Source organism: Hibiscus syriacus, unplaced genomic scaffold (assembly GCF_006381635.1).
Source record: "Hibiscus syriacus cultivar Baekdansim isolate YM2019G1 unplaced genomic scaffold, ASM638163v2 tig00009023_pilon, whole genome shotgun sequence".
NCBI classification, from domain to species: Eukaryota; Viridiplantae; Streptophyta; class Magnoliopsida; order Malvales; family Malvaceae; genus Hibiscus; species Hibiscus syriacus.
Genome location: NW_024062184.1, coordinates 630,365 through 642,235, shown reverse-complemented (window position 1 = coordinate 642,235; position 11,871 = coordinate 630,365).

The following is an 11,871-nucleotide window of genomic DNA, read 5'->3' as shown; positions in this document are numbered from 1 at the left end:
TCTATTTCTACCATTCTCAACAATTCGGTGGGAAGTTGCACTCCTCTTCAGTGTCGCATTCATCAACTTCCCCTTGACAAATGGCCGATTCAAAATCCACCTTCGGATCAGGGATCATCAGTGCTTGCATTATCGTTATCTGGGGTCCTGAAGGAACAAAGAAGATATGTATGCGTGAGAAGAAATATCCCACACGAAATAGTCAAAGAATTAAATTTGAAAGAAAATGAAAAGAAAGTGTTGGAATGAAGAAAATAGACAATGAATTCAAAAAGAAATGAAAGAAAATTTGTTTGCCATTAACATAGGAAAAAATGCATCATTTATTGAAATTAAACCAAATGTTTATTCACCCTTACAAAAGATCACCTATTGCCCCGAGTATAGGCAAATAGGGATAGTTCGAATATTACTCTGAAAGATTCTTGTAAACCACAGGTAATTCTTCCACCGACCAGCTGCTAGGTACGAACCTAGGTGGCATAGGGCATATCCTAGATCTATTTTCGTTGTCAACATCTTCTGTGGTCATGATATTAATGTTTAGATCTTCCAGAGCCGCTTCTAGATCGGATGAGGTGGTCTTGAACACATAACCACCTGACTTGAATGTATGGTAAAGAGGTGGGAATGTCATAGGCTTCCATTGAAGTTCGTTTCTAGTCAACCTGGCTATCTTTTTTGTCTCGGTTCTTCTGGACTTCCTTCCTCTTTTCCTGATAACTGGCTGAAAATTGAGCCCAAATTGATCGAGTTTTGAAACAGGAAGGACTGGATTGCTCATTCCTTGCAAATATTTCCCAAAACCTCTTCCGGCTTTGGCACCTCTTCCCAAAGTCTGCATGATCTCCATACTGGTACAATTGGAAAGCCAGGGTCTAGGGATCTTCTTTCCTTCTTCCACGAATGTGGTATTCACAAACTCTAAGGAGCGGAATGAGCACTCCACCGTTTCCTCATCTACTTCGATGTATGGGGCTTCCGTGGTAACGTTTGCCACGATATATTCTTCAGCGTTGATGATTACTAAGGCCCCGTCAATAACAAATTTAATTTTTTTGGTGCAGCGTAGATGTAATGCACCTGCTTGATGAATCCATGGCCTTCCTAAAAGACAGTTGTAAGAAGGCACGATATCCATCACTAGGAACTCGACATCATAGGTGGCGTGTCCGATTGTCAACGACACCTCGATCTTGCCAATTACCTCTCTTTTGGTCCCATCAAATGCTCGGACCATATTTTGGTAGGTTCTCATATATGAGGTATCTATTGGCAGCCTTTTTAATGTAACCAAATGCATCACGTTTAGGTCTGAGCCATTGTCGATTAAGACACTTGGTAAAGTGTGCCCCTTTTAGTAGGTAGTAATGTGTAACGCCTTTGTTCGGCCTCTTTCCCCAGATGGAATCTCATCATCTGAAAATGAGATGAGATTATCAGCTTGAATATTATTTACCAGTCCATACATCTTGTTGACTGGTATGTTCTACGGCACGAACGTTTGATTCAGGACTTTCAGCAGTGCCTCCTGATATGCCTCTGAGTTTAACAAAAGTGCCAACATTGAAGTACGAGTTGGCAAATTGTGAAGTTGTTCTACAATGTTGTACTCGATGTGCTTCAAGATCTTGATGAACTTTTTAGCTTCTTCCTCCTTTATAGGTTCGCTTATAGCCAGCACGTCTTCTTTGAAAGGCTCTAGTGGTCTTCGCCCCACATTGTTATCACATCCTTTGGAAGTGCTCACCTGGCATTCGTACTTCGATGGCACTTATCGATTGTCTTTATATTGAAAAGGTCGAGGTGCTGTGATCACCACATTGGCTGGTGTTGTTGTTATTGTTGTCGTCTTCGCTTTAGGGGTAATTATCAAAGGACTACCCCTGTTGTACTTCTTGTCGGATGATTCTCCGGTAGCACAAACATCTACTTCCAAAGAATCTTGAATTTCTTTATAAAATTCCATCTCTTTGCGGTCCATATGAGCTGGACTAACGATATGAATTCTGGACACTCTTGCACTTCATACCCTTCTTCGTTGTGGTAACAGCAATGATTACCACCTTCATTCCTTGCTGCGCATGACTGGGGTGCAAGAAGCCCCACTTTTACCATTTGGCTCTATACCCAAGTCAAAGGAGCTTTAACTTCCGAAACATTGGTTTTGATTCTCCTACCACTCTCGGTGGTGACTGTATTGATTCAAGCCTCTGGATGATTAGGCAAGGGATTCTAGGTGACATTTGGTGTTCCGGAGTTGAAAGTGATCCAATTCTTATTCCGCATTCGTTGTACAAGCCTCTTGAATGCGAGACAGATTTCAATTGAATGCCCCTGCACACCTCCATGATATTCGCAGTAGGTATTTTCGTCAAACCATTTCAGATATAGGGGCTTTATCGGATCCATTGGGTATGGTGATACCGTGTGAGTGTCGAAGAGTTGTTGATATAACTCTTTATACGTCATGGGAATGGGATCGAACTGATCCCTTTCCCTTTCTTTCCTTGGTTCTCTCTGAGTTTGGTTAGAAGTATCGGATGGTACAGCTGCAGTGGTTTTTGAACTTGAGACTGTAACACCTTTGTTGGTGTTGTAGGTGTTGACATTGTTTATCTCTCGCTCTTTTCTCTTCATGGAAGGCTTTTTGCTGGAGTCACCTCCCTCAATCTTTCCTTGTTTTATGGCCAGTTCGACCATTTCGCCAGCCATAACCAGATCTGAGAAACTTCCCGATGTAATTGCCACCAAGTGCTCGAAGTAAGGCGTCTTCAAGGTCTGAACAAACATTTTTCTAGTTTCCTTTTCTTCCAAGGGTGGATGAACTTGCACAGACAAATCCCTCCATCGCTGTGCGTAATGTCGGAAACTTTCGTTATGCTTCTTTTCGAGGCTCTACAGCATAACTCGGTCTGGTCTCATATCATTGATATGCTTGTACTGCTCTAAGAAGGACTTGGCTAAGTTTTTCTACGTCTTGATATGAGTTCGGCTAAGTTGGTTGTACCACTAGATAACTGAACCGGATAGGCTCTCCTGAAAGCAGTGGATCAGGAGTTGTTCATTTCCCCCATATCCTGTCACATTCCGACAAAACATAGTGATGTGGGCCGAGGGGCAACTGTTTCCATCAAACTTCTCGAACTCAGAGATCTTAAACTTTGGTGAAAACACCAAATATGGAACTAGGCTCAGCTCCATTGCGTATATTCCGCAGTAATCATGGTCCCCTTTGACCAGCTTCATCTGGTCTTCCAACAACTTAATCTTTTCTTCCATTTTCTTTGCTTTGTCCTCTTCATCGAAATTCATGATATTGTAATCGTCTGGATGGTTGTCAGGACCGGTTGTGGAAGTTTGCACCTTAGCAGTAGATGATGCTTTTCCCTTGGTAGCAGAAGAGTTTTCTTGCAGTCCGGGTAAGATCCCGGGTGAAATAACCACCTGTGGGGTCAGAGATATGGTTACCCCCTCAGACGCACCTACTCCGGGTGCACTTGCTTGTTGTTGTAAACCAGACAACTTAGCCACGATTTGGTCAACTAAGGATTCCTGACTTCTTTTGATGGACTCCATGGCACTTTGACTATTCTGAGCCATTTTGTCGTCCAATTCTTTCTGCAGCTTTGTCATGTTCTCTTCGATCTTCTCGATTCTGGCCTCCATTTGTCTCTTTTTTGCTCGAGTATTGTACGGGTGATGCGTATCTAATACTTTCGGTGGTAAGCTTGGTGTCTGAGACATGTTCTGTTAGTTAATACGAATGTAAAAAACATGGAAAATATAAAAATAAACATGAAATATAAAATGCAAAGTATGCAATGTATGATGTATGCAATTTGGAGGCATTGATCCAGAAAAGCGTCCATTATTATATATAATCCTTATTCAGACAAAAATGTTTTATATTATAAGAGACATAAAAACAAATTAAAGGTACATTCGGACTAAATCCTCTAGACCCTGAACAACTTCAAGTAGGTTGACAAGTCTTCTGCCTTCATCTGTCACTGGTTGAATGCCTTGTCAAACCACTCACGCTTCCCTTGTCAGGTCATGAAGATGACGGACTGCCTTTGTCTATTCTGATGGACTCCATGGTACTTTGACTATTCTGAGCCATTTTGTCCTCCAATTCTTTCTGCAGCTTTGTCATGTTCTCTTCGATCTTCTCGATTCTGGCCTCTATTTGTCTCTTTTTTGCTCGAGTATTGTGATCTAATACTTTCGGTGGTAAGCTTGGTGTCTGAGACATGTTCTGTTAGTTAATACGAATGTAAAAAAACATGGAAAATATAAAAATAAACATGAAATATAAAATGCAAAGTATGCAATGTATGATGTTTGCAATTTGGAGGTATTGATCCAGAAAAGTGTTCATTATTATATATAATCCTTATTCAGACAAAAATGTTTTATATTTTAAGAGACATAAAAACAAATTAAAGGTACATCCGGACTAAATCCTCTAGACCCTGAACAACTTCAAGTAGGTTGACAAGTCTTCTGCCTTCATCTGTCACTGGTTGAATGCCTTGTCAAACCACTCCCGCTTCCCTTGTCAGGCTGTGAAGATGACGGGCTGCCTTCTACACTTGATCTAGGAAATCTCGGATGGTTGCGTCTCTGGCCTTCACCCTTTGTTGTGCTTGCTCCAAACGGAAACGCCACTGTAAACCTCATTAGAAGGGCTCTAGCTGAAGCTCGTTCGCTTGCCTCTTGAACCTATCTATAATAGCTTCTAACTCAGGTATTGTCTTGCCATCCTTTTTATATTTTTTCTCTAGATCAGCCACCCGGATTCTCAAGTGTTGGTTCTGATGTTGACTATCTGCTAAGCGCCTCTGAGCACTCTTCAAATGTTCCTTCCAAGCTCTTTCATCCGGTCCCTCAAACTTTCTTTTCAGACTTTTAGCTTCGTCTTTCCAGTATTCAGAGGTTATTTTTAACTTGGAGTTATCCTTGACTTTATCTTGATACCCCTTTCTCAAGTCTTCGAGCTCAAAACGGACTCTTTTCTGTTCTCTTTCCAGTTTGTCTACTTTATCTTTCTGAGAGTCGTCATGTAGCTTCCACTGATAACGTTCAGCTTGAAGTTCCCTTACCCTCTGCTTCAACTCGTTGTTCACAGTTTCGAACTCTGCCTTGGCTATCTCAAGTTTGGAAGGGACATACCTGAGATGTTCCTCCATGGTCCGAGTGTCTTCACAGTCTGGCACCGTGATATTTTCATTTTTTCTCAATCTTCGCCACTCCACATAATCCGGAGTAACCATGTCTCTGGCAGCTACAACATCCATCCGGAATACTTTCTTCCATGAATCGGCTGCTTCCTTGATCATTTTCTTATAGTTGTCACCGTGATACACGAACTCCATTTTAGCTAGTCTGCTTGTTACTGGGACAAATTGACGTGCCCCATATTGTCTAAGTTCTAACAACGAAGCATATCCAACTACGCCCCAAAGTCCGAGTAAGGTCATAGTATCAGAATCCCCACACCGGAAAAGAACGTCACCGAGGAATAACCAAGGGGCTCTCTAGGTAATATCCCGATCCTGAAGATGTGTAAAGACTTTCATCAACTTTTCCTTTGAAATACCTTCATGCCATTTCATTGTGATGAATTCTCCCAAAGATGAATAGGTGGTGCTAAATCGGCAGTAGGCAACCCCGTTAGTCTTCCAAAAGTGGCTGTGAATCCAGACTTAAAGGAGCTGAACACACCCAATGAACCTTCCTCCACCAGCTCTTCTGCAATGATTGAGAGACCGAAAGGTCTCGGCTAAGATGGTCGATGCTGGGTTGACTCGCTTTGGGAGTTGTCAAATAGTTCCACCACGGCTGCGTTGATGCGCCCCCAAAGTCTTCGGAAAGATAACCAAACCGTACAGACCTAGTGCAAAAAGGTATATAGTCTTCCATTCATCAGGGTTGTTCTTCATTAGTTGCGTTATGTGGATCCACTCAATTCCTTCCCCGCTACCTTTGTGTCGGAGTCGATCAGTCACCTATTTTTCATCAACTCCTACAATCTTGGCCAGTCCGTTCTTAAAAGGCTGACTCTTGATGTGTTTGATATATGCCCTCTCTAGTCTGACGTTTTCGCAGTGCAGTAGTGTAGTGTACTCTTCGATAGTGGGTACCATGTCCTCTCGGTTAAAGGTGAAGCAGTTATATCCCGGGTTCCAGAACTGAATCAAGGCTCGGAGCAGGGGCTCATCAGTCCTGACATGAAGTAAGAGGGCAATATCACCATATCGATGGCTGAACTTCTATTTTCTGTCATTCTTCCAACTGTCCCAAATATCTCGAAGCTCTTGCACATTGGTCTATTTTAGGCTGATAGAGGCGTAGTTAACCAGCTCTGACACATAACTTCCTTGAAGACTGTCTCCCTTTTCCTTCTGAGTCTTCTCGGACCATAGTTGTACCTCGGGGTTTTCAATCTCTTGTATTACAACACCTTTGTCCATTAATTTAAATTATTTTGTGTGAAACAAACGCTTTTTAAGGATCAATAGCCTCTTGTAATGATGCAAATGCTAAAAAAACAAACACAAAGGCAAGCAAGTCAGTAAAATAAAAATAAATAAATAAATAAGAAATGACGAAAGAAAAATAGGAAGAGTAAAAAGGGAAAAAACATGGTTAGGGTAAAAATGTTATAGGGTTTGAAATATGGTTTTGGGGTAGGCTCTAATTCTCCATAGTCTCCCGATTTAGGTTTTAAAAAACGGTACCCGAGTTTTCCTTGCTGGTGCCCCTTTGGGCTTGCTAGACCCTTAGTTCTAAACTCATCACAGGCTTGTGTGGACTAAGTTAAACTCGAGAGGACACATTCCCTTATGCCCGCACGGTGAATAAATTCACACGAAGACATAAGGTATATGAATCCCGAATGCTACTTGCTAGGCCCGCACGGTGAATAAATTCACACGAAGGTGTCACTTTCACCCCTACTTAAAGTAGGGTTTGGAGCTCGGGTATAGAGCCTTAGAGGAAAAAACGAGTTTGGAAGGCTGAAATCATTAGAAAACGGTTAGTACAACTATTTACTTGAAAATATAATCAAAGATAAGCAAATAAGGATCAAAATGTTACCTTAAAATTCAAACTTACCCTTTTTGTTAAAAAAACAACTAGAAATTACCTTAGCCTGACTCACTTACCTGTGTCCCGAGCGGAGTCGCCAAGCTATCGGAACCGTCTTTCGATTGGGCCCCGAATTGGGCTTCAACTTGAATAATTAGGTGAGAGTCGCCACCGATCATTTTAAAACGAATTTTAGGCTGATCGGATACCTTATTCCTTACCTGATCTGCATCTTACCAGTGATGTGTCAGATTCGGGAGTCGGTTACAATCAAGGAAATGTTAGCACCCTTGAACTGTCCTTTCGATACTACGCAATTTCCAGTTGTCTTTAATTAAGAAAATTGTAATTTTAAATTAAAAGGTAAAATTTGATCCTAAATTACTTACCTCTGATTAATTGAAGATGTACCCTTTAAAAGTCAAAAATTGTGTTAGACAAAAATGAGTAAAATAAAGAAAGTAAAATAAAAATAAATGCAATAAAGTAGAGAAAATAAAACATGCAAAGGAAATGTAAGCAAGATAAATAAAAATTAAAGAGACATAAAAACAAATATAAAGAAAGATATATATAAAAATGCATAGAATAAAGAAGATAATAAAAATAACGATAAAAAATGGAAGATAAAAAAATATAAAATGAAATTTACAAAATAATAAATTTACATAACATGTAATAATAGTAATAAAGAAAATATATATAAATAATAATAATAATAAAGGCAAAAGAATAATAATAATAAAAATGAAAATGAAAAATAATAGAAAACATATATATATATATATATATATATATATATATATATATATATATAGGATATGGTACTTAAATAAAGAAATAACCAAACGAAATAATTAAAAACTATACAAATATTAATAATAAGTATATAAATAAAATATATATATAAACATATATATATATATATATATATATATATAAATGTATATACAATAAAATAAATAATATAAAATAATAAAAATAATAATATAAGGGTTAAATTGAATCAAAATGTAAGTTAGGTGGCCAAATTAAAAAGAAATGGGGTTTTAAAAAAATAATTTTGGGGTCAAAATAGTGGGAGTGAAGCGAAGAGGGATCGAAAATGAGATTACCCTTTTATTTTTGAAAATGCGCGGATCTAATGGTGCAAAACGAGTTGCACGCGGGTCGTTGGGTCGGGCGTGGGCCAACTATAAATGCTAAAAAAAATTAATTCTTCATTTCTCACTTCACAAAGCACAAAAACGCCCCTCACTTTTCAAAATGCTCTCACTGGTTCTTGAGGTATGAAGAACACCCACCATGCGCTGCCTCGCCGTTGATCGGCGTCGGCCATCGGTCATCAGCGGTAAAAACCAAAAATTTTTCCATCATTCAAAAGCCCATTTTACCCTCGTTTCAAAAATCACTTTAGTTTTTAAAAAAAAAACTCCTCGTAGGGGTGTAGATCTAAAAAGAAATTTTCGTACACCTCCACTCCGGTCATCGACTTCTAGTGTTTTAAATCTGAGAGAGACAACATGAAAAAGAAGGAAATCACAACACCCATGCGAGATCGACAGTAACGAACGAGGTAAAGTATTTTACCTTTTTTATTCAACTTCGAAGTTGGTACGAGACGATTTGGTTCACTTCCTTTTCTGCGTAACTTGCTACTATTTTGTATATCCCGAATCCCATTACAATGTGGATGATTACATAAATTTATAGGAATAGAAAAAATCTTATTTTTTGGTGTTTTAATCCTAGCAAAATACTAATGCTTTGTGTTTGCGCTTCATGCATCCACGTTTGTTGGCGTGTTGGTGATGTTGTCGTGAATCTCGGGTATTGTTTGAGAGGCGTGCGGCTGTGGGGAGTTGAAGGGGCGTGCGGTGCGTCTGGAACCTTGGCTAGGGTTTGGAGACAACCTTAGATACATTTGTTGTGGACCGTTGGATCTCACCTAGATCCAACGGTCACTGTTGCTGGCGGCTAGAAGCAAAAGGTGGGATGAGCCAAGGTTTATGGAAACCCTAATTCTCTACGTGGGCTGCTGTATTGGGCCACTATTGGATCAAGGCGTGTAGTGGGCTGTTTTGTTGGGTATGTAATATGTAAACCAAATGAGTAAATGTTTTATATAATAATATGATATGTATATCATGTAATATACATACACCATAGATTATGAATAATAACACATAAATGCAAATGTAAACTCCATTTGTATTATAAAATATTATTATAATATTATATATACATTATAATTTATAATCAGTGCGGTCGAAATTGAGTGTCTTCAAATATATTTTATGAAACTCGTCATTCTTTCATAACAAATTTCTCGTATACTCTAACAAATAGGTTAGATCCCAAAATAATTTTCAAATACTCTCATTTTTTCAATTTTTCCTCGTCCGAATTATATAGCCAACGAAGCCCTAGGACACAAGACCTTCACTCTTTTTTTAATATTAATAATTTTCTATATTATTATAACTATAATTAAATAAAATATATTTTATAAGTCTCGTGTTATAAATTTTATACTTCAGATATGTATACCCTCTTGTCCTCTTAATCATACTTCTGTCTTCACCTATAAATATAATATTAAATATCAAAATAGATTTGTGGATATTAAATTAAATTATTTTTTAATACTGTTTTAAAAATATTTAAATTTGAGTCTACAAATTATACGTAAAATCGCATGAATCTCACAATTAGACAATCTTTAAAAAAATCTCATTGTTTCTAACCAACACATCCACCAATCATCGTGCACCACCCCGTTTCCTTCTGCTTACGTGTCAATCATCTATTGGATTACAATTCACCCTCTCCATCTCCGCTGAAATTTTGTTCCTTCCATGGCACAATATTAGACCACACATTATTCGTATTGCATTCATTAATACTTGGGTAATTCATCATAAGTTCCTCAATCATTAGTAAAATTCTAAATAGGTCATAAATTTCAAAAAAGTCACAAACAATTCACTTAGTTAGTCGATTGTCACAAATAAATTACTAGATTGCTAAATAAGAGACAACTTTATGACAGGAGCGGAGCCAGAACTAGATCTCAACGGAGGCCGAATCTTTTTAACAGCTTTAAGTTATATATATAATTTTATCTTTATTATTTGTTTATTTCAAAAATATATAAATGATAACATAAAATATGCATAGTTCTATATTTATATGAAATAACAAATTAAAAAATATATTAAAGTAAATAATAAAAAATATGATTTTAAAAATGTAAAAGACATAACTATCACATAAGCACAATAAAACGTGTCGTTCCTTCAAATTTCGAAATGCATCCACGAGCGATGTTGTACTAAAACTATTGCAATATCTCTTTCAATGTTGATAAGCGTGCAACTCAAAAAAAATTCACCTTCCCATTTTGTTGCGAAGTGTTGTCTTGATGATATTCATTGTAGAAAAAGCTCTTTCAGTACTTGTTGTAAAAACTGGGAGAGTCAATAGAAGTTTTACCGTTCAAAATATATATGGATTAGTGTTCACTTTCCTAGTATTCACCAACCACTGACTTAGGTCAGAGATTGTCAACAATTTTCTTAGGCCTAAATTCCAAGATAACTCCACATCATAATGACGTAATTCTGTTCGTAAATCATTCTTTTCAACTTCCGTGAAATCCTCCGGATAAAATTTATTCACAAGATTGAAAATGTCTTCAATCTTGAAAATTTTGTCACCATCTATTGGCTCCAAATCATAACCAAGAGTTAATAAATCTATCGACTTCTCATTAAATCTGTTGTTTAACTCTTGTAGTTGAACATCAACTGTAGCATAAAAAAATTATACTCGATAATGATGTTCAATTGAAAAATGATCTTGTTGGGGATGAGTGCAGCCTTTTCTTTCTCTATAAATGGAACTCATATCTGGGATATCTATGTTGCGACTTTCATAAAATGAGGTAACCTCCATAAAAAGATTATTCCATCTATCATCTCTAAATTTCTGCAAAAGTATCTTTGAACTCTTAACAAGATGTAGTGAATTCAAAATATCCTGAGATTTTCGTTGTAATGATTGAGAAAGTGAATCAATGATTTCTAATATTTTCTTCATAAGATGTAAAATAAAGACAAAATCAAATGAAGTCAAACTCTCTAAAGTTGTCACCACTTCTCCACGTTCAAAAGATGTATTTCCTTCATCGATGAGTTTAATAGAACAACACAAGTGGCACTAAACACTTTTATCAAGCTTGAAGTTGATCTTATGTAAGAACTCCATCGAGTATCACATGCCCTCTATAAATTACTTGTTTGATTCAAACCAGTTCCAGTTTCAAGTTGTTCTTCTTCAATCAAATGATTTATCTCGTCAGAATAAACATTTTTTAGTTCATCGATGCGCTTATATGAGGAGATTTTCCAGGAAAATATTCTAACCATAAACGAAAGTTTTTGTACCAGAAAGCTTGAAATCGGCGAGGGTGAGAAACATGTCCAGATTTTTTGAATTTAGAGAGTACTAGTTGATATGGACCCTCAGCTATATAAGCTCTTTGAATTGCATTTCTTTCTTGTCCATAAGGATATTCCCATATTTTCTTGTGTTTACCAAGATCTCACTCCCAATAATTAGAGTTGATACTTGGTTTCTGATTTCTAGCTATATTTAAAGGTCTATCTTCCGAAGGTGAAACGTCAATAGGTGTATCAGTTGAAGTTTCAGTTGTTGTACTTGTATTTTTCGAAGTTTCTCCGTTTTTTCTCTTAAAAATCTCAATAATTG